Source organism: Pelobates fuscus, chromosome 4 (genome assembly GCF_036172605.1).
Source record: "Pelobates fuscus isolate aPelFus1 chromosome 4, aPelFus1.pri, whole genome shotgun sequence".
Taxonomy (NCBI): Eukaryota; Metazoa; Chordata; class Amphibia; order Anura; family Pelobatidae; genus Pelobates; species Pelobates fuscus.
In genome coordinates this window covers 18,428,910-18,454,311 of record NC_086320.1, presented here as the reverse complement: position 1 = coordinate 18,454,311, position 25,402 = coordinate 18,428,910, and the positions used below count along the sequence as shown (strand labels likewise).

The following is a 25,402-nucleotide window of genomic DNA, read 5'->3' as shown; positions in this document are numbered from 1 at the left end:
GCTAGATCTCAGCTCACAGCACTCAATATCCTTTGTATTTGTCTGTATATATTGTTTTGGGGTTTTTTTTCCCTCAATTGTACAGCGCTGTAGAATATGTTGGCGCTTTATAAATGCCAGTTATAAATAAATAAGTATTACCGATACATGGCAGAGGAAGGGGTTTACAGCTCTAGGTGGGTGGTGTAAATAAAAATGCCTGTTGATGAAAACACTTAGGAGGTATTCTTGCTAAAGATCACTTGATTCACATAAACAAGGGACATGGTGCCATCGATATACTTTGAAGAGGAGAGGGACTGTTGAATCTCACAGCCAGCAGACTATACAGAAACTAAAACCATTTCAAAGTTCACGGAATCGCTAGACAGAAAGGACTTTGGGAACAAAGTGCTGTGCTTTGCTGAGTGATGTTCAGATAATTAGACAAGATGTTCAGCCCTCACACAGGCACATCAATACAGTTTAAAACCCAGATTCTCCCAGCACACAATCAAAGAGCCATTAAGGGCAGCTGTGACAAAATGCTATGTTTGGAAAACTTCACCAAACACTCTTAGAAGTGTGTGTTTCCAGAATGAAATCTTTTAGAATCACTGTTGTCCACCTCTTCCATCCCATACGTCCCACCCCAAATATATCGAATAATGAACGTGAAGGGGATTCATTTCACTCTGACCCGCTAACTGCAGTTAAATTAGATTTCCTAACTTCTCTTCCAGAAATGACTGAATTCTAAATAGTGGGAAGGTCAATATTGAAAAACCCTGTTGCGAGGGTTGAATGATATTAGGGTTATTAACAAAATTTCATAGTGCAACAAATTAAAATCTGAAAAGGAAAATGAAAAAAAATAATAATATACAAACATACACTGCTCAAAAAAATAAAGGGAACACAAAAATAACACATCCTAGATCTGAATGAATTAAATATTCTTCTGAAATACTTTGTTCTTTACATAGTTGAATGTGCTGACAAAATCACACAAAAATAAAAAAAATGGAAATCAAATTTTTCAACCCATGGAGGTCTGGATTTGGAGTCACACTCAAAATTAAAGTGGAAAAACACACTACAGGCTGATCCAACTTTGATGTAATGTCCTTAAAACAAGTCAAAATGAGGTAGTGTGTGCGGCCTCCACGTGCCTGTATGACCTCCTTACAACAAGTGTGCATGCTCCTGATGAGGTGGCGGAAGGTCTCCTGAGGGATCTCCTCCCAGATCTGGACTAAATCATCTGCCAACTCCTGGACAGTCTGTGGTGCAACGTGACGTTGGTGGATGGAGCGAGACATGATGTCCCAGATGTGCTCAATTGGATTCAGTTCTGGGGAACGGGCGGGCCAGTCCATAGCATCAATGCCTTCGTCTTGCAGGAACTGCTAACACACTCCAGCCACGTGTGGTCTAGCATTGACCAGGGCCAACCCACCAGCATATGGTCTCACAGGGGGTCTGAGGATCTCATCTCGGTACCTAGTGGCAGTCAGGCTACATCTGGCGAGCACATGGAGGGATGTGCGGCCCCCCCAAAGAAATGCCACCCCACACCATTACTGACCCACTGCCAAACCGGTCATGCTGGAGGATGTTGCAGGCAGCAGAACGTTCTCCACAGCGTCTCCAGACTCAGTCATGTCTATCACATGTGCTCAGTGTGAATCTGCTTTCATCTGTGAAGAGCACAGGGCACCAGTGGCGAATTTGCCAATCTTGGTGTTCTCTGGCAAATGCCAAACGTCCTGCACGGTGCTGGGCTGTAAGCACAACACCCACCTGTGGACATCGGGCCCTCATACCACACTCATGGAGTCTGTTTCTGACCGTTTGAGCAGACACATGCACATTTGTGGCCTGCTGGAGGTCATTTTGCAGGGCTCTGGCAGTGCTCCTCCTGTTCCTCCTTGCACAAAGGCGGAGGTAGCGGTCCTGCTGCTGGGTTGTTGCCCTCCTACAGTCTCCTCCACGTCTCCTGATGTACTGGCCTGTCTCCTGGTAGCGCCTCCATGCTCTGGACTCTACGCTGACAGACACAGCAAACCTTCTTGCCATAGCTCGCATTGATGTGCCATCCTGGATGAGCTGCACTACCTGAGGTACTTGTGTGGGTTGTAGACTCCGCCTCATGCTACCACTAGAGTGAAAGCACCGCCAGTATTTGAAAGTGACCAAAACATCAGCCAGGAAACATAGGAACTGAGAAGTGGTCTGTGGTCACCACCTGCAGAACCACTCCTTTATTGGGGGTGTCTTGCTAATTGCCTATAATTTCCACCTGTTGTCTATCCCATTTGCACAACAGCATGTGAAATTGATTTTCACTCAGTGTTGCTTCCTTAGTGGACAGTTTGATTTCACAGAAGTGTAATTGACTTGGAGTTACAGTGTGTTGTTTAGTGTCAGGAATATACACTGCTCAAAAAAAATAAAGGGAACACTTAAAGTACTTGTATGACAGTTTAGGTCTCCAGCCCTGCTATGATTGCGATAAAAGGGTGTCTCCACTCACCAATTCTACCACGCCACACAGGTCTCGATGAAGCTGGCTCCACCTCCATGGCGGAGATAATCAATCTTGATGATCTCAGCCAATCAAATGCTATCCCATAAGAAAGCATTGTGAGGCTGTTGCCCTTGCACGGTAAAATGATGCGAAAATCAGCATCTCTGATTGAGTCAGTGCATCTCTATGGGGAACGTTCAGAAATTCCATGAAATGCATGGAGACACTAAACGCCAGTGCTGCACACTGTGCAGCGCTGACACAGGAAGCACCTCTGGTGGCCGTCTGAGTGACTGCTACAATAGGTGTTACTAGGCAGCAATGTAAACATGGTCTTTTCTCTGAAAAGGCAGTATTTACATTAAAAATAAAGCTGTAAGTGGTTCTGGTGTCTATACTGTCCCTTTATGTCTAGAGCAATTCTCCAACTCAGCTAGAGCCACAAATTAGCCATTTTATCCTTAATTTTGACATGAAGCTTTGAATTTAGAGTTTAGTGAATAACTGTAAGTAGAACTGTAATGATTTAACTCTGTGCTGCTTCCAGCAGGTGGGCAGGTGGCTTATAAGTGAAAATTCAGCTCTACCAATACAGTATATTTTCTTATCACTAGTTTTCAATCATGGCCTGGGGTCGAGATAGGAAATCTGTGCATTCTTAGGAAATATGTGCATTCATATCTGCAGCTGCTCAATAAATATATTTTTGGACATACGACTTATAAAATAGTGACCTCATCTACTTAAATATTATTAAGACTCCAGCAAAGAGCTTCTTGAGCAGATTTTGCTGATATAGCTTCAAACGCTGGTAGAAAATTGACAATATTAACAAAAGCCACTAGAAATAATCATTTGACTGATTTAGTTATCAAGTTATCATGAGCAGACACCAGCTCCCTGCGGCGAGATCGCTTGCAGCGTGTTTATATAAGTAACACAGAAAGGCAGATTGGAGATGTTCATGTTGCTCTCTTCTCCTTAAAAGTTTAACTGTTTCAATAAGTTTAAACAACATCAAGCTGTGCTATCTACTGATTAGTAGAAAAGTATATAGACAAATTAAGTTGCCTTGGTGATTCCTCATCATTCCGAGGACTTGAATGTGCCAGATAGTAATGGCAGAGGCAGCTAAGCGGGGATAGCAGAGCAGAGACTGGATATCTGGAAAAATAGACTGCTTTTCTTTGTGATTCTTGTCGAGTTGCACATACCTTGTGCATGATGAGAGTCTCCTACAGCATGTTAAACATGCTCTCTTCTCAGAGAGTCAATCATAAAAGTAAACATAACGTGTCACCTCCAAAGAAAGCTAAAATTCACCAATCTGGGGTTCTACACACAATGCTAGTAACCAATAGGTGAAAAGCTCACTATAGATTATTGGCGGGGGGGGGGGGGGGGGGGGGCATACAATGTACTGCAAAACACTGCTCAATTGGTGCCGGTTACAAACCTGTCGGATGGCCATTAACAGAAAATAACATCTATCTTTAGATTGTAAGCACGTTTTGTCAATACCCTCTTCACCTACTGTTCCTGTACGTCATAATGTTAGAATTGTTTGTATTGTTTACCTACTGTACAGCGATGCAGAATATGTTGGCGCTATATAAAAAATTGTGATTATCTATACACCCATTAGATGAGAAATGCGCTAACCTACATATCTCACACAAGGCTCAAAGCCTGCTTGCCTGAAGTGAGCCAAACATTTGTGATCAATATTTAACACTTGCCTGGAGCACATGTTAACATCCACACTTTGTGTGCCAGAGGTCCGCTTTAAGACCATCTAAGCAGAATGAAGAACTTAGTAAAAGATAAACATCATCATGCAGCATCTGTATCTCCTGAAGTGGCCTTTTTAGGATGACAGGCTTGTGTTTGGCTGCTTTGCATTACAAGAGATGGAATGATTTTATAGGTAATGTGTGGGGAGGCGGTGGGAGGGGTCACTTTTTATGTCTCTACAAAGAATTTTCAAGGAAAAAGAGGAAAGCTTATAAAAAGAAGGATGACATTTATTAATAAAATATTTTACTATGAAGGATGCATTGAGACTCCCTGTTTTCAAGTCCGTCCTGGGTATATAAAATGTGATGGTGAAAGGCAGTGAAAGACTGCCCCTACCTCAACTAGCTTTTAAATGGAAGCAGTAAATGCAAACTGTGACAAGAGTAGTAGATAAATGGAATAGTCTTCCAGTGGAAGCTGTTAAGATCAACAATAAACAGTAGTAAATAACTGAAATGTCCTTCTAGATTAAAGGGACACTATAGTGTCAGGAATTCAAATGACTATAGGTGTACAAACCCATTTTACGTTCCCAGCCCCCCTTAAAAAGATAAAGAACTGCCCTTTTTTTTTTTTTTTTTAAATGCACGGGTCCAGTTGTGACTGGCCCTGATTCACTCTGCCTACTTGGCTGAGATGATCAACATTGATGATCTCAGCCAATCCAACGCTTCCCCATAGGATAGCATTGGGAGACTTAAATCAATGCATTTCTATGAGGTACATTGAGCGCCTCCATGCAAAGTGTGGAGACGTTGAACATCCGTGGCACACTGTGCAGCACTGGACTAGGAAGCACCTCTAGTGGCCGTCTGAGTGACTGCCACTAGAGGTGCTCCAAGGCAGCAATGTAAACACTGCCTTTTCTCAGAAAAGGCAGTGCATAAAATAAAGAGCCTACAGGCATTAAGCTCTGGTGACTATAGTGTCCCTTTTAACTTGTAAGGACTAACAATGATGTATAAAGGCTAGTAGATACCTGGAATGGACTTCCAATGGAAGCAGTAACGATCAACAGTGACAAAAAACAAAAGATACATGAAAGGGCCTTCTAGTACTCTAGTGCAAACAGTGAGGAATAAGTTATATGGAACAAGCAGAAGCACCTGGACAAGCTTTCTAGTAGAAGCTATAAAGGCTGACAGTAAAACAACAATGGTACTCGATACCTGAAACAGCCTGCCGTGGAAATCATAATAGCGAACACTTTAAAAGAATTAAAGATTGTAGTGGGTGTATCGCTGATCCCTTGGGGACTGCCATAATAAGGGCTAGCCGGGGCAAGAAACAGCTCACTGTGACATAATGAAGTAGATCCAGCTAGTTTGCATGATTAGGACAAATTAGGCAGTTTGGAGACACAGTGAGTAATCGGCTGTGTGTAATGTCACAGCCCACATTCCCTCTCACTGCATGTGATTCACAGTGACTTGCATGAAGTGTGGTGGGAGTTTGAGATCGTGTAAAGTAACACACTAGTATTAATAATACGAGCTGCCTACAATCAGCTCTCAGCAGACAAACATGCACAGTGACCAAGGAACTCAATATAACACAACATTTAAACTGGAGTGCAGAGTAAAACACCCATATCAATGCAATGCAATGAGTACTCCGAATCAATGTATAATAGAGGCGAAAGCCACACAATGACAATGCCAGCTGGTTAATGCACAGATTGTAGTACCTATTCTAACCTCAAAGCTGCAGGTTTCATTCCTAGTAGTAATTTATCCTCCTATAGGAAGTGGCTGTTAATACAATGTTACCTAATAAATGTGTCCATCCTGGATAAGCAGTGATTCATTGATCCCTGGTAAAAGGGTGCAGGAAATGATATGGTATAATCACAGAGACTGTACAAGGAATATGTTCGGGGCATTTTTACACAAATGCTCCTCATGTCTTAAAGGGACACTGTCCATGTTTAGTAGGTATACCCTCAAAGAAAACATGCATACATGTAATTATGAAGTATACGTGGTGGTTTAGCGTTAGTGCTGTATTTGTTGGCCGACGTCAGATGCTTGTAAGGAGAAGGGTGGAGCACTTCACACATTTAATTATGCATGTTTTCATTGGAGGTATCTCTCAAAACAGCATTGCAAATGTGTCTTCAAACAAGGGCAAAATCTGGCAACTTATGAAACTCGAGAAGAGCTATACTGGAAGTACTGACAGGGTTACCTTCCAAAGTGAAATCCAAGGGAATTCTAATGTAAGGCAAGAGTAGCTGACTTGGGGCATTGTTCCAGTTCAGCTACGTTGACTTTATATTTGAAATTTAGTTTGAATTTTTACTACGGTGAATACCCCTGCTAGTTTCAGAGGCTGACTGGAGGTTGGAATCATCGGAAACCATACTGTACCTCTCCATTCACAAAACTAATTTTTCTCTCAGTTTTCATAAATGAGGAGCTACTGATATTTTTTTTAGTCGATCAGCGGCATCCCTGTCCGTGCTTTCCTGTTTAAAGTATCTCAGAGAAGCAGGACAGGGTCAGGAGCTTAAGTGGAGAAAACCATTATCAGTTCTGCATATAATACTTTCTACACCATAAGTGCAACTGAAGAAAACAAACTCAAAACAGATCCAAAATGTCCAACACATCTAGGAATTCAATACATTTTAGAAGTTAAAAAACAAATAACAGTAGTCACAGAATCCTAATGATTTACAGTGATTTAAAGGGCTCACTTGGAACGCTGCACGCCACCCCTCTATCAGTGTGGCCCTGACTCACAGAGGAGCCCCACTCGGGTATCATATGAGGTTCTCCATGGTAGCAGCAGGGAGCTAGCCTTACTGGTAGTCGCCTGAATGAGGGTATACACCGCCAAGGACTTGTTACGGGGTTAAGATATTTAGGGGCATAAGGAAAAGAATAAGACAAAAAACAATAACTGGCAAGGCCACTTTAAGGATCGAGTGCCATGAATAAATGTTATTATGAAATGTAATTTCCTTACAAAGAGTTCAATAAAATTCAATGAAATGTAATAGAACAAGTTAAAAAATACTTCAGAAACAAAATGGTTTTCAACCTCCGGTTCTTTTCTGTGAAAACCCCTGTATCCAGTCATTTTTATTTTGTTCATGTTTTAGAACAGAAGTATCCAAATCACGGCCCTTCCAACTGTCGGTGCCCTCGTAGCCACATGTCAAGATTGGATACCTGGCAGGGTATGGTAAAAAAAAAAAAAATAGATTCGGCTTCTTGTTAAGATCTGAAGAAGCTGTTTTAGTAGGAAAACCTGTGATTATCCCGTTTCGTAGAGAAGTAGGAAAACCTCTTACTAAGGGGGGTGTGGGGGAAAGAGCCAGTTTCAGGTTATTTTATGAAACTGCAACAGTCTGAATCCAAAAGGTGAGACCGACAGATGTTATTGCACCGGAGTCCAATCCACATGTCAAAGAACACTGCATACACACTAAGGGGAAGCATTACCTCCATGCCATCGGGGTTCCTTTGCCTGCACAGCCCAGCTCACAGTATAAACGTGATAACATGCTAATTGGAGTCAACCTGGCTCACAGGAAAAGTGTACACGTGCTAATTGGCGTAGCAGCACTAGAAGAAAATGCAACAGCTGTCACCCACTGTGTCAATCAGACAGACACAGAAACACACAGTATGCAACATCTCGTCTGCGAAATGTCTATACAGGTTAGGACAAGGCCGAGTACAAATCTTCTCTCAACACCAGCAAGCATTTCAGCTGCTGAGGACTATGTTTCCCATGATGCCTTGTGGCAAAGACAGACAGGTGGACAGACAGGAATCTGTTCGATACAGTAAATCATGGGTTATTTAATGGAGAATTATACAAAAATTTCACTATGTGAATAATTTAAATTTAAAAACAAATTGTGCATGAATTAAAGAGATCACATAAAAGAGGTGAAACAATGCACACAATAATTAGGATTATCTCCTAGTAGTTTAAAAACCTATATGACATAAAAAGAAATATAGTGCAGCATGCATGTACAAAAATAGATCGTGGGAGGAGGTGAAAAAAAACTCAATCTTCAGAGCCTAAAGGTTGGCTCTAAACTGAGGAAGCATCAAAGAGAAATCTTGCTTCAGGTAAGTATAGGTCCCAGAGAGAGACTTGCAGTTACACCTTGCTTCAGGTAAGTATAGGTCCCAGAGAGAGACTTGCAGTTACACCTTGCTTCAGGTAAGTATAGGTCCCAGAGAGAGACTTGCAGTTACACCTTGCTTCAGGTAAGTATAGGTCCCAGAGAGAGACTTGCAGTTACACCTTGCTTCAGGTAAGATAAGATCCCAGAGAGAGACTTGCAGTTACACCTTGCTTCAGGTAAGTATAGGTCCCAGAGAGAGACTTGCAGTTACACCTTGCTTCAGGTAAGTATAGGTCCCAGAGAGAGACTTGCAGTTACACCTTGCTTCAGGTAAGTATAGGTCCCAGAGAGAGACTTGCAGTTACACCTTGCTTCAGGTAAGATAAGATCCCAGAGAGAGACTTGCAGTTACACCTTGCTTCAGGTAAGTATAGGTCCCAGAGAGAGACTTGCAGTTACACCTTGCTTCAGGTAAGTATAGGTCCCAGAGAGAGACTTGCAGTTACACCTTGCTTCAGGTAAGTATAGGTCCCAGAGAGAGACTTGCAGTTACACCTTGCTTCAGGTAAGTATAGGTCCCAGAGAGAGACTTGCAGTTACACCTTGCTTCAGGTAAGTATAGGTCCCAGAGAGAGACTTGCAGTTACACCTTGCTTCAGGTACGTATAGGTCCCAGAGAGAGACTTGCATTTACACCTTGCTTCAGGTAAGTATAGGTCCCAGAGAGAGACTTGCAGTTACACCTTGCTTCAGGTAAGTATAGGTCCCAGAGTGAGACTTGCAGTTACACCTTGCTTCAGGTAAGTATAGGTCCCAGAGTGAGACTTGCAGTTACACCTTGCTTCAGGTAAGTATAGGTCCCAGAGTGAGACTTGCAGTTACACTTTGCTTCAGGTAAGTATAGGTCCCAGAGAGAGACTTGCAGTTACACCTTGCTTCAGGTAAGATAAGATCCCAGAGAGAGACTTGCAGTTACACCTTGCTTCAGGTAAGATAAGATCCCAGAGAGAGACTTGCAGTTACACCTTGCTTCAGGTAAGTATAGGTCCCAGAGAGAGACTTGCAGTTACACCTTGCTTCAGGTAAGTATAGGTCCCAGAGAGAGACTTGCAGTTACACCTTGCTTCAGGTAAGTATAGGTCCCAGAGAGAGACTTGCAGTTACACCTTGCTGCAGGTAAGTATAGGTCCCAGAGAGAGACTTGCAGTTACACCTTGCTTCAGGTAAGTATAGGTCCCAGAGAGAGACTTGCAGTTACACCTTGCTTCAGGTAAGATAAGATCCCAGAGAGAGACTTGCAGTTACACCTTGCTTCAGGTAAGTATAGGTCCCAGAGAGAGACTTGCAGTTACACCTTGCTTCAGGTAAGATAAGATCCCAGAGAGAGACTTGCAGTTACACCTTGCTTCAGGTAAGTATAGGTCCCAGAGAGAGACTTGCAGTTACACCTTGCTTCAGGTAAGTATAGGTCCCAGAGAGACTTGCAGTTACACCTTGCTTCAGGTAAGTATAGGTCCCAGAGTGAGACTTGCAGTTACACCTTGCTTCAGGTAAGTATAGGTCCCAGAGAGAGACTTGCAGTTACACCTTGCTTCAGGTAAGATAAGATCCCAGAGAGAGACTTGCAGTTACACCTTGCTTCAGGTACGTATAGGTCCCAGAGAGAGACTTGCAGTTACACCTTGCTTCAGGTAAGTATAGGTCCCAGAGAGAGACTTGCAGTTACACCTTGCTTCAGGTAAGTATAGGTCCCAGAGTGAGACTTGCAGTTACACCTTGCTTCAGGTAAGTATAGGTCCCAGAGAGAGACTTGCAGTTACACCTTGCTTCAGGTAAGTATAGGTCCCAGAGAGAGACTTGCAGTTACACCTTGCTTCAGGTAAGATAAGATCCCAGAGAGAGACTTGCAGTTACACCTTGCTTCAGGTACGTATAGGTCCCAGAGAGAGACTTGCAGTTACACCTTGCTTCAGGTAAGTATAGGTCCCAGAGAGAGACTTGCAGTTACACCTTGCTTCAGGTAAGTATAGGTCCCAGAGTGAGACTTGCAGTTACACCTTGCTTCAGGTAAGTATAGGTCCCAGAGAGAGACTTGCAGTTACACCTTGCTTCAGGTAAGATAAGATCCCAGAGAGAGACTTGCAGTTACACCTTGCTTCAGGTAAATTGAGGTCCCAGAGAGAGACTTGCAGTTACACCTTGCTTCAGGTAAATTGAGGTCCCAAAGGTAGCTGGATGGTAGCAGCATAAAATATCAGATACCAAAATAATAAAGTTAAAATAACATTTATTAATATATACTTTAAAACAAATTAGAATAAAGCACAACCTCCTTGTTAATTTTACCCAATCCCAAGCTTTCCCTATGAGAAAGCACCGGATTGGCTTAAAATCTGCAATTATGATGTCATCAAGGAGGCAGAGCGGGGGCGGACCCCCACGGCGCTGAAAATAATGTGAGTTTTTATTCCTTTTAAGGGGCTGAGGGGTAGCAAGCCACCTACATGGTGTATTTAACACTACAGGGTCAGGAATACATGTTTGCGTTCCTGACCCTATAGTGTCATTTTAAGGTTAGACTAGTTGAATGGAAATTAAAGCTGGCTTAGATATATTTACTAGTTTAGCTATTTTGAATTTAAATTCACTTTGAATTCACCTTGAATTCTCACTTTAGTGAATAAGCCCGGTCAGTATTTGAATTGTATTCCAGGAATTGCTAGTCTTTAGGGTACAGCAAGATCAATTGTTTAAAACTGTACATAACGTGTTAAAGACTTTATTACAAGTCTTCATGTTAACTATTTTAACCCTGTCAAACATATCATTGTAAAATAACATTCAATTTGTTAAACTTTTTTTTCCCTGAAAGAATTCTGACGGGGCGGGAGGGGGGGGAATATAAATACAAATTTCCCCCACCCCCCATATCTTGCCCCATGTTTTTTAGACCAAATCCAACAGATGCTTCATACATCTTTAAATAAGCAGCAGAGTGTATCGCATGATCGAGTTGGTCATCTTTCAACTCAACAGAATATGCCAGTCTAATCGCAAACGTAGCCAACTACATCTGGAACAGCAAATGTTGGCCATCTCTGTCCTACGCAGTCTCACAGGCAGCGCCATACTGGAATGTGCAGTAACGAAAGATCAAGAGGATATTTTATTTGCTACCATGTGAAGTCGCAAACAACAGCAGAATGTTTCACAAGCAACGGAAAAAGCAGAACATCATAAAGCTATCCTCAAACAGCTCGACTCCAGGGAGGCCGGCAGACACAGGGAGGAAGATTTGTTGAAATTTAAAGCAGAGAATGAGTCGCATGACGGCAGTGATGAACGGGCCCTATAATACACACGTCGGTATCTCGAGCACACGTTGGCGCAGCGCTCAATGCTACCTGATGGTTGTTTACACAGTAAGAAGGATCTTCACTCACAGATCTTTTTATTACGGTGCTTTATCTCTGATACACTACTGGTGTGAATTCTGGCGGCAGCGGGAAAAGGAGTAAGAAAAAGGTCTGTTGGGAGGTTAACATCTAAGATGGCGGATGTCCGATGTAAAATTATTCTTAACACATAAGTAGGTAGGTATAATAAACATTTTCCAGATTGGCTTTTTAATGCTGTGGAAATGTCAGTAATGGCATAAAACTCATTATTTCATGCTACCATATGTAGGAATCAAAAGAGATGATTTTTTTTTTTTTTTAAACTGTATCTTCCTCATTTGGGCGATAGGAAAGCATTAGTGGCCTGAGAATAGCGAAACAGAGAGGCCACTTCCTGCAACTGCAGTACAATACCAATCACTTATAACTCGCTACAAAACGTAAACAGCGTAAGATGCCCTCCCTGTGTATGGAATTGTCATAAAGAAATATGACCCAGATGCACCAGGTTTTACGCATCTCTAGGGATTGTTTGACCCTCTTCTACCCCTAAAGGAAGCATTCAAATGATGACATAAAGGGATTTGTAACTGCATCCTGCAACAGAATGAAACCGCGATTGGAAACACCATGACCTAAATGATTTTACCTGAGCTGCAGCACAGAGGTTAAGCATTCTAGTTGTGTCCTGATGCTGGTAATTTGATGTATGCAGACGGATTCAAAAAGTACATTTTACAGCTAGAATGGACCCAAAGGCACCAGCACGTTGGGAGATTAAAGCACACTGTAAATTTTACAGAAATGCTGGGATTTGTTCCAATGGAAGGTACTATAACCTGCGGAGACTATGGTTTTATCCCAAATCAATATGGCTAACATAACTCTTTATTATGAACTAGGCGCAGTCCTCCGCGGACGGCTTATGCAGAGGGCTGCAATTTCTCTCCTCTTCACTCACACATATAGAAGAGACAAAATAAAAACCAAAACTCATAAATCTGCCCATGAAGTGTTCCAGTGGGTGTAATGAATTTAGGAACAATAAATCTCTTGTAAGAGCAGAACTTATTATTGTACTACCCATTTGTAACAGTCCGGAATAGCGCTGAACGAGGGAGCCCAGCGACCGTAAACGCAAAGGATTCTGGAAGCAGCAACTATACATTAACAATAAGCACAGGAGTTAAATAAAAACTGTTCTAACATAAAAAAGCAACATGATATAAATATATATATAGGAGGCTGTAAACAAGAACCATGTACAAAGTTAGTTTATTGCTTTCATAGTTATTACAAAAGCCCTCACATAAGGAGCATGACACAAAATCTTTGTTTTATAATTGTATAGTCTCAGACTGCACACCCAGTGGTATATGTGGGTAAATATGCCATTCAATGACATCCCAATATAATATATGTATATGGAAAATTCAGCAAGTGAAAGGTCTATTTTTAAAAATGAAACCTATGGGCATCAAACATTTAAATCCTATTTCCCATTCAAGATTACAATAAAAAGTTTATAAATGTTTATAATTTATATTCAGCGATTTACTTTCCATTATATAACCATCGGTATGCCGGACGGGCAGGTAAACACTTTCTTCCTATACTCTGCTGAGTTTCCTGGCACAGAGTGTGATTCGAAATGGCAGACTATGAATGCTCACGTCTATCCTAGTCATGTATCTCTCGGAGGAGCGTCCAGGTACACCGTACGCTCCTCTATGAACACAGATGTAGAATTTATGAGAAGATGCAGTAATGTATGAAATGGCTCAGCACAGATTCTACCTCTTGAACAGTTTGTGCGGCAGTCAACAAAACAACTTGTAATTAAGACAGATGCGGAAGCAGGTGCTTCACAATAATGTGTTAATTTAGGCATTTTATGATCAGAGAATTCGTCTACTGTTCTTACTTTCTACATTGTGTCACATTTTGCTCAGTCTTCCCTTTATGTTTGTTTGCAGTATACAGACTGTTCATTATAAGACAGGTAATTCTGTTTAAAGGAACCTTTAGGAAAAAGTTACACTATTTGGATACTATAGTGGGTAACAGGAACAGCATAAAATAACCCAGGCAAATAAATACAGCATACAATAATTCCAGTAGTGTTGTAAGAATCCTTCCTTCCCAAGAACTAGACGACACATAGGCTGGGAGTCAACTGAGCTTTTAATCACAGGTCACAGTATTTATGGGATTCTCCATGCAAGGGGTTTCCCTACTGACATTACAGGGGTTGTACAGTAGGGCACTAAATGGGGAACTTAACAACCTGGACATTTCTTCCATCATGCACTGCTGTACGAGAGGGATACTCCCACTAGAATATACAGTTAAGTGGATTATCCCTCCGTGCAGCAGAATTCATATTTTACATGAAAATGCATAACTTGAACATTATTCACTTTATTTAAACGAATGGACGTTCGGTAGATAGCTGGGGTCTGAGCACACATTTCGTGAATGTACCGCTCAGATCCCAGCACAACCAACCGAACGCCATATACGCCACGAAATACATATTTCCAAGTTATATTAAAAGTACCGATTGACAGTAGGGGAACAAACTACCGAAGGACCGGGGCTCCCGAACGGTTTGGAAGTCCAGCGGTATTCGTGCCGTCGAGTAGCCGATTTTATTTCCAGGCGCTCGACGACCAAATACCGCTGGGCTAACAAAGGATGCTAGATGGCCGACCGCCACGTGGTCGGTAGCTGAACGGCGGCAACCCTGAATCTCTCTAATTACCGATGGCAACAATGTTTCAATATTTAATGGGAGCCACACGACCTCCTGTGTGTGGTCTCCCATTCGGTAGTTTGTTCGTTTCACGAACAGTGTTGAAATTCACTGTTCGTGATACTACTGTATAAATGCTGGTGGCTTTCATGCCACCAGCATACGAATGCTTTTGTTCGCATGAAATACATATACATGAATACACTTGGTTCTAACAACCTTAAAGCTACAGAAACACATTTAAGCAAATACAGTCTTAGGTGGCTAGTTTTGCCACAGTGTTTAAACATTATATTAGCTAAAGTCGGTTGTGGTGTGCCAAAACCGACCTTTTTAGGCAAGCCTGTAAATATGATGAAATTGACAAATATTGGGAGCAGTGGGTGGGATGACCTGTTGACATCAGCCTGGTATGGAGGTAGGTTTGAGTTTATATCGGTCGGATCAACCCCTCCCACAACTCCAGGCTCCGCCTTCACGCATCAATTCTTCTTTTACTTCAACAGGCACTTCATGCAGTGAGTTTGCCACAGGAGATAGAATTCGTACTATGGAGATATTTTTTTTTACAGTGATGTGGAGTGATTATTTTATTTATTTTTGGCACGTCATTTGTGGTTCTGAGGAGTTAAATCTTGGGTTAAAATGGTTTACTGAGCAAAACACTGCACGTCCTGAGATAGTGGCTATTATGTGATGAGGCTCGTTGGAACCCCAGAACACGTGACTTAGGCAACCCAGAATTCTGTTCTGGACTCCCTAATGTCAATTCTGTGTGTATTTTACTTTTGTTGTCAGTGCGCACTGCACGCTGCCGAGATACTCAACGGTTTCTCCCTAGCAGGCCAAAACTTGTGTCAGCCCACCGTCTGTCCCACACTGAATTTAGCCCTCCTCGCCTCTGCTGCTATAATTTTTTTTATTCCTGCCCTCCCCCTCCTTCACACCCTCCTCTTTCCCCTCATCTTGTGGGTCCAGAGTGCACGCATGCACTCTGTGCCTGTTAAATCCTCCAAATGAAGTATTGGACCTTGGTGCAGCTCCCATGACGACAGACAGGGGTGCGGCTCCCATGACGTCAGATAGGGGTGCACCGAGCAGCAGTGGGGAGCTAAACCCAGCACTGGATTAAGAGGAGTAAAAACTGGCTATAAAACTCTAGGGGGTACTGATAAAATAATGCCAATAGAGCATTATTCTAAACATTATTATTATTATTATCTCCATTTATATAGCACCAACAGATTCCGTAGCGCTTTACAATATTATGAGAGGGGGGATTTAACTATAAATAGGACAATTACAACAAAACTTACAGGAACAATAGGTTTAAGAGGACCCTGGTCAAACGAGCTTACACATTACAAAAAAAGGTTGGAGAAACCATTTAAGAAGCTTTATGGAGACATTAAAACTAGCACATGGTGGAGTATTAGTAGGTTTACAATGTTACTTTGTAAATGAACGGGTAAATAAACAAGGTTATTTTAAGTTAAATAAAAAAGGTTGTAAATGACAAGGCCTTATAAGATGACGCTGAGAAATGGATGGATGTGTGCATAGAAGGAGGCACATTGCGCGTTCCATGATGTGTCTTGGCAGAACTTAACATACATGAATCACAATACAATAATTCAATAAACAGACGACATTAACTGATTATTTCACTGACGCGCACAGATCACCCACGGTCACATATGGTATTACACATCATGTAATCCCCTCTCAAATTAAATACATACATGATATCCTTCCAAAAATATACCAAACCCAAGGAAAGCTAAAGTGCTTCCAGAGATACACATCCATGAAGTATATATAAATGGGGCATCGTCAATTAAAATCTTACATAATAAAAAGAAAAGAAAAAAAGTATACATAGAGGGTCATTAGGAAAATCAAGTCAGATTACAGAAAGATTCTACGTTGTATTGGCATTCCACTGAAATTCGAATGCAATCAAAGAACAATTTACGTAAAGCAAGTTGTCTAATGTGTGTCTTTGGAAAGCGTTGTGTCAGTGTTCTATAGAACATGTACTTTAAACAGTTGTGTTTAGTTCCCAGGGCTACACACCATGTTCTGATTCATTGTTTATATCATATCGTTACTGGAATTTTTGTTACTATGTATTTCTACATTTTTCCCTATAACTATCCATATACAGAAATATTCTCTGCAGGCAAAGTGTGGAAAACTGTCTGAACCAGTCGTCGCAGGCAGGGCCTGCACTTGTCGAAGCGCAGTATGCGACAGAATTAACATAATCATATTATAGGGTATGGTAAAGAGAATAATAGTCAGCGCAGAGAAAAGTTGCAGAATAATAACAGTGCTCAGGGTGGGCGATAACTCTCTTTAATGAGACGGGATATCTTTTTCATTGGTACATCAAAATCATCTTCATTATAGCACTTCCAATTCATTTCCCTGGAGTTAAAACCCAGAAGAATAAAGGGTGGTCAGAGAATTAAAATGGAAAAACTGGCACAAATTTTCAGTCATTAAACCTGAAAAATGTGTCAAGTGTGGCTGTGAAAGGCACATTATTAATGGGCAAAATTTGCTCAATGCAAACCTTTTAGTCTAATGGCAATTCTTAATTAAAGGGATAATGGCAGAATTCTACATTAAGTATTATCTCATTATGATTGAATACTTTTTGTATAGTTTAGCTCACATGGTCAGAGCAAGGCAAAACGAGAGACTATGAAAGATCAGGCCTATTCCACGGAACAAAGTATACAGGAATACACGGTGGACATTAGTGGGGTTCAATACGAGACAGAAGGTCGCTAGTCCCAAAAACTTTTTTTTTACAAAATTTCAGGGTAAACACTGCAGGAATTTGCAAAGTCTGAGGATTTGCAACAAACACACAAAACACCAGAGTGGACTATTTTTATTTTATTCATGATTACATTTGAATGCATTGAGAAAGCTGTGGGTGAAGGTCAGACTGGCATGTCTCCTTCATCAGAAATGGCCCCAGCAGTATATTAAATTCACAGCCAGGATCCCTGGGAAGCTAGCGACAATCCAGCAGTGGTTTGTTTGTAGGCTGCGAATAACACGAGACACCTTTTTCTTTGTGCAGGGAAAAGCTAGAGTTCATAACAGATGCTGACCTCCTGCCCAGCTTGTGCTCTCTCACAGAGTCAGTCGAGGACATGATTAAAGTGGAGAATGAAAAAGAGTTTCCAGTAGGAATAACAAGGTGGCACGCTCTTCATCTTGCAGACTGTTTCAGAGTTTCTTCTCCCTGTACCTGCTGTATTTAGAATGAATGAGTAAACAATGCAGCAGCTATGCTATCATTATTGGTTTCCTGTGCCATGTCCTGCTGGCATAAAAATGTCACTGAACTTTCATTAACCAAAGCAACTGGTACATTAAATCATTTATTATGAAAGCCAGCATTGTATCTTCACATTTCCTTTATCAGTTAAAAAGCAATGGGAGAGTGTATAATCATCAACAAAACAAACGCAAAGACGAGACAGAGGGGATAGGATAGAAAACAAGGCAGAAAAGGAAAATCCCTCACTCACAAAACACATGTAGCCGCAACTCCGAAATGAAATACTGGTTATCATCATATTTATAATAATTCAATATCTCAGTGCTGGAATCCGACCAGTAATCAAATGATACTTCACACAGGACAGGTTTCATAGGGAATCGCCAAAAGTACATTAGGAAGAAATTATAGAAAAAACGCACATAGATTGCATAGATCGCCTGCACGAACTTACCCTGAAATACTCAGCGAAATCCCGTTCCAGCCCCATGATCGACCTCACAAAGGCATCAGCCAGATACCCAGCGTTTTGGAAAAAAAGAATAAGAAGCATCATACGGACCCCAGCATTGGCTCCCGAGATGTCTGGGTTTTCCTACGCATGAGGCCTATAACTCGATATGGTCTGATGATGATAGCGCTGCGGTCGATATCGTCACTCCGCCTAAGGTAAGCATGGTACCTCAGACACCTGCAGAACTGGGGGAATCTGCCCCATCCATCAAAGCAGACATTAAGGCTTTAATGACAGAAATTAAGATAATATTTAACGCAGACATGGCACCGGTTCGGGAGGCAGTTACAACACTAACCAACAGAGTACAGGCAATGGAGGACACCAAGCTAGCCCAAGGGAGGAGTCGGGCAACTATAGGCCAGTAAGCCTTTCTTCAGTAGTGGGGAAAGTAATGGAAACCATGTTAAATGATAGGATTGTTGAACATCTTAAAACACATGGATTTCAAGATCAGAGACAACATGGGTTTACTTCAGGGAGATCATGCCAAACTAATCTTATTGATTGTTTTGATTGGGTAACTAAAATAATAGATCAGGGTGGTGCAGTAGACATTGCTTACCTAGATTTCAGTAAGGCTTTTGACACTGTTGCACATAGAAGACTTATCAATAAATTGCAATCTTTAAGTTTGGATTCCAATATTGTTGAATGGGTAAGGCAGTGGCTGAGTGACAGGCAACAGAGGGTTGTAGTCAATGGAGTATATTCGAAGCTTGGGTTTGTCACCAGTGGGGTACCTCAGGGATCTGTACTTGGACCCATTCTCTTTAATATTTTTATTAGTGATATTGCAGAAGGTCTTGATGGTAAGGTGTGTCTTTTTGCGGATGATACTAAGATATGTAACAGGGTTGATGTTCCAGGAGGAATAAGCCAAATGGAAAATGATTTAGGTAAACTAGAAAAATGGTCAGAGTTGTGGCAACTGACACTTAATGTGGATAAATGCAAGATAACTAATATTTGATAGAGTCCTAACCTCAACAACTGAGGAAAGGGATTTAGGGGTGATTATTTCTGATGACTTAAAGGTAGGCAGACAATGTAATAGAGCAGCAGGAAATGCTTGCAGAATGCTTGGTTGTATAGGGAGAGGTATTAGCAGTAGAAAGAGGGAAGTGCTCATGCCATTGTACAGAACACTGGTGAGACCTCACGGAATATTTTATGCAGTACTGGAGACCTTATCTTCAGAAGGATATTGATACTTTAGAGAGAGTTCAGAGAAGGGCTACTAAACTGGTTCATGGATTGCAGGATAAAACTTACCAGGAAAGGTTAAAGATAGCTTGGAGGAAAGACGAGACAGGGGGGATATGATAGAAACATTTAAATACATAAAGGGAATCAACACAGTAAAGGAGGAGACTATATTTAAAAGAAGAAAAACTACCACAACAAGAGGACATAGTCTTAAATTAGAGGGACAAAGGTTTAAAAATAATATCAGGAAGTATTACTTTACTGAGAGGGTAGTGGATGCATGGAATAGCCTTCCAGCTGAAGTGGTAGAGGTTAACACAGTAAAGGAGTTTAGGCATGCGTGGGATAGGCATAAAGCTATCCTAACTATGAGATAAGGTATTTAGAAAATTGGGCAGACTAGATGGGCCGAATGGTTCTTATCTGCCGTCACATTCTATGTTTCTAAGTAATGCACGTTCGGCTACTGTACCCGGCCTCATTTCCACTGAGCGGATCGGTTCGGTACAGTTTGGAAGGTTTAGAATGGTCCAGCCCATTCTGGTGAGTGTTTCCACTGCAAGCCAGACCTTCAGGGGCCATGCGTGGTTTAGAAAAAATGCTCTTCCTGTCCACCAATCAATGGATTGTATAGTAGCTCCGCCCTAACCGAAACGTTCCAATTCCCATGGCCCTACATCTGAAGCAGGACCCTGAATGGATCGGTACAGTTCGCTTATATGGACCACTTTCATAATGGAAACACCCAAAATAGTGAACCGTACCGAACCGAACCGAACTGAACCGATACGCTCAGTGGAAACGAGTCATTAGTCTAGCTACAGAAGGCATCTATGCTTACCTCCTACCCCATACACTCCTTATGTCAGCCTGAGTTCAATAGCGCTACTGTGACAAGTTCCAAGGCACAAAAGTCCATTACCTGCACCCCTCCAAATATAGATAGCTTTAACTCTCCTAGATGTGAGAGGGTGCTTAGTCACAAAAATAAAAATTTAGATGATTCTAGCTATGTGATATCAATGCCAATATCAATGTCTCCAGCATGTTTTTATGATTCACATGTCATGTCATCTGTTATGCCATAACTCGCAAAAATAAAGAATTAAAAAAAATATATATTGCTGTATTGGTCCAAGCATGTGGTGGAAAAAAAAAAAAAAAAAGGTTGTGAGTATTAAAAGTCCAACACCGGGGGGGGGGGGGCGGAGCCCGAACAACCGAGGCAAACAGACGCACAACTCTGGAGCTCCGTACAAAAATCGGAGAACCCAAGCCTAATTGCAGCCAAAATCACCCCCACTAACACCTGACTACACGCAAGTACCCCACAAACTCCATGGGTCGCAAACAAAAGAAAAAGTCGTCAGATATACCAGCCCCAGGGCTTACAATAGGGGAAATGTGGAGGCAAGCATGCGGCCCGAGTGAAGCCAATATGGCGGCGCTCCACGGAGGCTGCACGGACTTCTCGGACAGCTATTCAGAGGAGGCAGATTAGGAATACCTCCCAACGCCAGACCCAAAACCAAAGGCAAAACCAAGTAAACCAAGGAATGATCCCGATGCCGACCTCGTGACCACCGGGGTGCTAAAAGCTTTACTGGCAGACCTTCAAAATAACATTCTCGCGGACGTCACCGCATTGAGAGGAGAACTACAGGGCCTGACAGGCCGCATCACTAAGCTGGAGGCCTCCTCGCAAGACCACCAGCGCACTATCGCCACACTGCAAAGTGATTTACGGGATCTGAGCCGCAAAAATGCACTGCTTGATAGGCGCTTAGATGCCCAGGAGGACACGAGGAGGAGACACAATATTAAGGTCAGGGGGATCCCAGAGGAGCTGCCAGAGACAGAAGTCCCGCACACAATAAAACGCCTCCTGACTAACATACTGCCCCCAGGCCATACTAAACCTATCGTACCCACAGAAATCTTCCAGGGCTCCAAACTCGGCCACAAGGGACACAATACTTACCTTTAAAAACGGAGCGGACAAAGCAACGGTCCTCGCCGCACTCCGGGGAAAAAAACCCTTACAATTTGAGAATGCAAGGTTGAACTTTTACAGCGACCTGTCAAGGGGAACCCTGGCGTGGCGTAGAACACTCCGACCCCTCACCGCCACACTCCAGCAACTCAAAATTCCATACCGCTGGCGGACCCCCCAATCACTCATTGTGCAGCAGGGTGAGACAACCCACCACATCCACGACCCACAGGACGCAGCTGAACTACTACAGACTTTGGGCCTGACTTGGGACTCACTCCTCCAAACGGGCCTCCGAGCCCCCACCACACCGACGCGCAGCTGGGACCCAGCGAACAGTGCCCCATTCGTACCCCGAAATCTCACACCAGTAACATATGCCACTGTCACTACCTAAACAGGACTGAGGCGCCCGCGCCCCAACTCCGACATCGCCATCAACTAGCTATACCGGACCACGGCACCCACCTCTGCCAAGGACCCTATAACCCCTGCGGACTTCACTGTCCATCATCTGGATTACTGTTCCACTTACTGCTGGGCTCTAACGCGGCTACCATGGGACACTTGCACAATCCAGACTCCCAGCTAAGGACTCTTACACATGCGATATATTTTTGGGGATGGTCGTTGCAACCCAATTTTCCGGAGCGGCCCCAGCTGACGAACTGCAACGGAATCTTGTATGAACCTGCAGTGGCCTACAATCCTGCTGGCTCCAATACCGTGATAATGCATACTGTATATGGTTTATACTTAACGCACAGTTTTTACTCGCTCTTGTGCCTATCTACTGCGCTTTTATTTCATGTTTAGTCTACTGTTATAGCGGGGTATGTTTATATACTGAGCATCCAGACATTGCACAAAGTTTATATAGCCTTATACACCCAGCAGTCACTCACCGGAAAAACTGACTAGCATTACACAGCACAACGTTACTATAGTTTGATTCTTACCAAGTTAACTTACCACTGTCCCTCTTAATGCCTCCCCAGACCGGGACAGCACCCATCCTATGACAGGAGTGGACTAAATGCCGGGAAAAGCCATACACCAGCTTCTCCTAGTCACAATTTATCGCACTCTTGTTTAGCCTAGCCTTAGTCTGCATCACACTATGCTACCACAGAGGTCTAAGCTCTGCCAGTGTAGATGCCTTCACTATTAGCCTGTTAACCTGGTGTCTATATTTGCTTCAGCTTACAGAAATATGCCTAGCTTGCCTTCACAGCGTAAGAAATCCCTAGCCAGTTCACACAGATGAATGTTGTACTTATAACCTAGCTAGTCTTTAAAACATACCGAATATAAGCCTGTGTAAATCAGTTCTGCATAGTCCTGGGCAATCTAACTCACTACTAAGTCGCTTGGCTTCACACTAATATGTCTCCGGACTCACGGCCGACCTAGTTATTACCCCAAACTGGCCACAACAAAATGAGTACAACTCTACTTAGGATGCCTATATTGACTAACTATGCTGTCCGCCAGCCTCTCTGAGCCTGTGAAGTATTTTCTTGACAACCCATTGCATGTTGTAATGGCACCTCAAGTATGATTGTACCTCTCTTGCATGGAAGTATTATGTATGTGTGTGGTGGAGTGGGTTGGGGGGGGCTCTATGGGTATGCGAAGGGTACGGTGGATGTGTATGAGGGGTGTAGTGTGTACATGAGGGGTGCAGTATGTGTGTGTGATGAATGCTCTGCTGTGTGCGAGGGGTGCTGTGTGTGTGAGGGTGCGAGGGTGGTGTAGATGATGAGTGTGAGAGTGCTGTGTGGGATATATGTGAGAGTGCGGGGTATGATGTGTGTAAGAGTGCTACATGTACATGTTAAAAGGGATCGTGTGTTGGGTACTGTGCAGGATGTGTGTGCTGGGTAAAAGGAACAACAAATAACTCACGGTAATAGATCTAAGCATGGCACACTCTGCCCCTGTGTTGGACTAAAAACATGGCCTCAGAGTCCCCAATGTTATCAATAGACACCACCTTATTATCATCCTAGACCGTACAATCCTCACTGCCCTGTGTCCCAGCGGCTAATAGGCTACCTTTCTGGCGAGTGCTATACACATGATTGTCATTTACTAATTATTTTTTTTTAATACGCAGCTCGCAGTTAATCACTTTATCGTTGAGACATCTCACTTTCTATGCATTAGTGGCTTGTTTAGCTGCATAAATATATAAGAGATGGCATGCTGTCAGCCATACTAACAGTACAAGTATATTGTTAATCCTTCTCATAACTAATCATACTGTTACCTCATGTTGGAACCCCTGTTATATAGTCTATTGATTCTCATACAACAATCTACCCAGAAAGTCGTTGCTAACATAATAGCATGTTCATAAGAGTTAAAAAATGTGCCGATACTCTCATGCCGTAAACGTCCAACTACTATGTTTATATCTTTTATCTATGCTGTTGTGGCATTGACAAATGTATTGTTATTCCTTGCACAAGAAAAATAAAGAATTAAAAAAAAAAAAAAAAAAGTCCAACACCTGAGCATAGGACCACCAGCAGCTGCTGTACAGGGGGGAGACCGCCAAAGAAGTCGGCCCTAAAGAAAGATTAGAGAAGCCCTGGACGTGTTTCGCACCAATCTTGGTGCTTTCTCAACATGATTTGTTTTGGAAATTGGTTAGGGAGATGCACAGCTCAAAGCGCTTCCCACGTATAGAATATTGCTGATGTTTGCCTGCCTGAAACTTTAAGCAATGGTAACACTGTGAGAAACGTGCATTATTTAAATTTTAGCCGACTTCCGCAACCAGCTAGATACATAAACTTGTTAAATAAAAAGTGACATTCACGATGGAATAAGAACTAATTTTTATACTTGTCTCTTCTTAAAATGTAGAATTTCATTACGAAATAAATCCATAATTAAACGGGCAGAAATTGCAGACAATGGATCCTATGCCGTTTCATCACGATGAACTTACTGCAGAATCTCATTAACAGAACATATGCAAAGTGAGAACTCTTCTCAGTCCTAATCATCACGTCTTTAAGCAGTGCTACCTTAACGCAGCCAATACATCTATTCCAAACAAAATCAGATAATAATGTCCATTTCAGAGGGTGATTAAAAAATAAAATAATAATAGATAAAAGCACGCACAGTAACATAATTGGCAAGCTTGCTACACGCTGTATCAAAATGCTACAAAAAAAAAATCTTAAATTTAAAGAAGGACTTTTCATGATGTGCCCGTTACCGGGATAGTGAGCTGGGGCTTGTCTTCTGAAGCGGAGTCATCCTAAGCTACTGGTAAATGGAATCCCCAGGAGCTACATAACTGGTGTACCCCTGCACATACACTGGAAATGGGTGGAGTTAGAGACCTTCCATAAATGTTCTTTCATCTCCATCATATGAGAAGATTCCTTCTCTCCCTTGCCAGAATAGCCACCCACATATGATAAAGTAGCTTCTATTTTCTTTCATGAAATCGGACTGTGGAATAATTTCAATGAAACTGAACTGACGTCCATACAAGTTTTTCCATAAAAAAAGAGAGAGTATGAAAGTTTAACATAAAGCTCGCTGGCAGATCTCTTCTCTTGAACAATTTGTTATATTTTGTATATATACACACACATATATATATATACATATATTAGTTTCAATTGGAGTACACTTACTAATCTTTGCAAGATATAGATAGATAGTATGCATATATAACTAAGAGTTCCACCAATACTGGGAGTGGTTTCATCAGAAAGATGTAAGCGTCACAAGTGCCAATACTGTATTAATGGGCAATTAATGATGTACCTTAAAGGACCACTATAGGCACCCAGACCACTTTAGCTTAA

General features: G+C 42.2%; 1 protein-coding gene across 4 annotated transcripts in view; it reads right to left on the bottom strand.

Moving 5' to 3' along the window:
* Positions 1-25,402, bottom strand: part of TSNARE1 (t-SNARE domain containing 1) — a 420,326-nt gene that overhangs the window by 299,789 nt on the left and 95,135 nt on the right. The gene's annotated exons all lie outside the window — the stretch shown is intronic.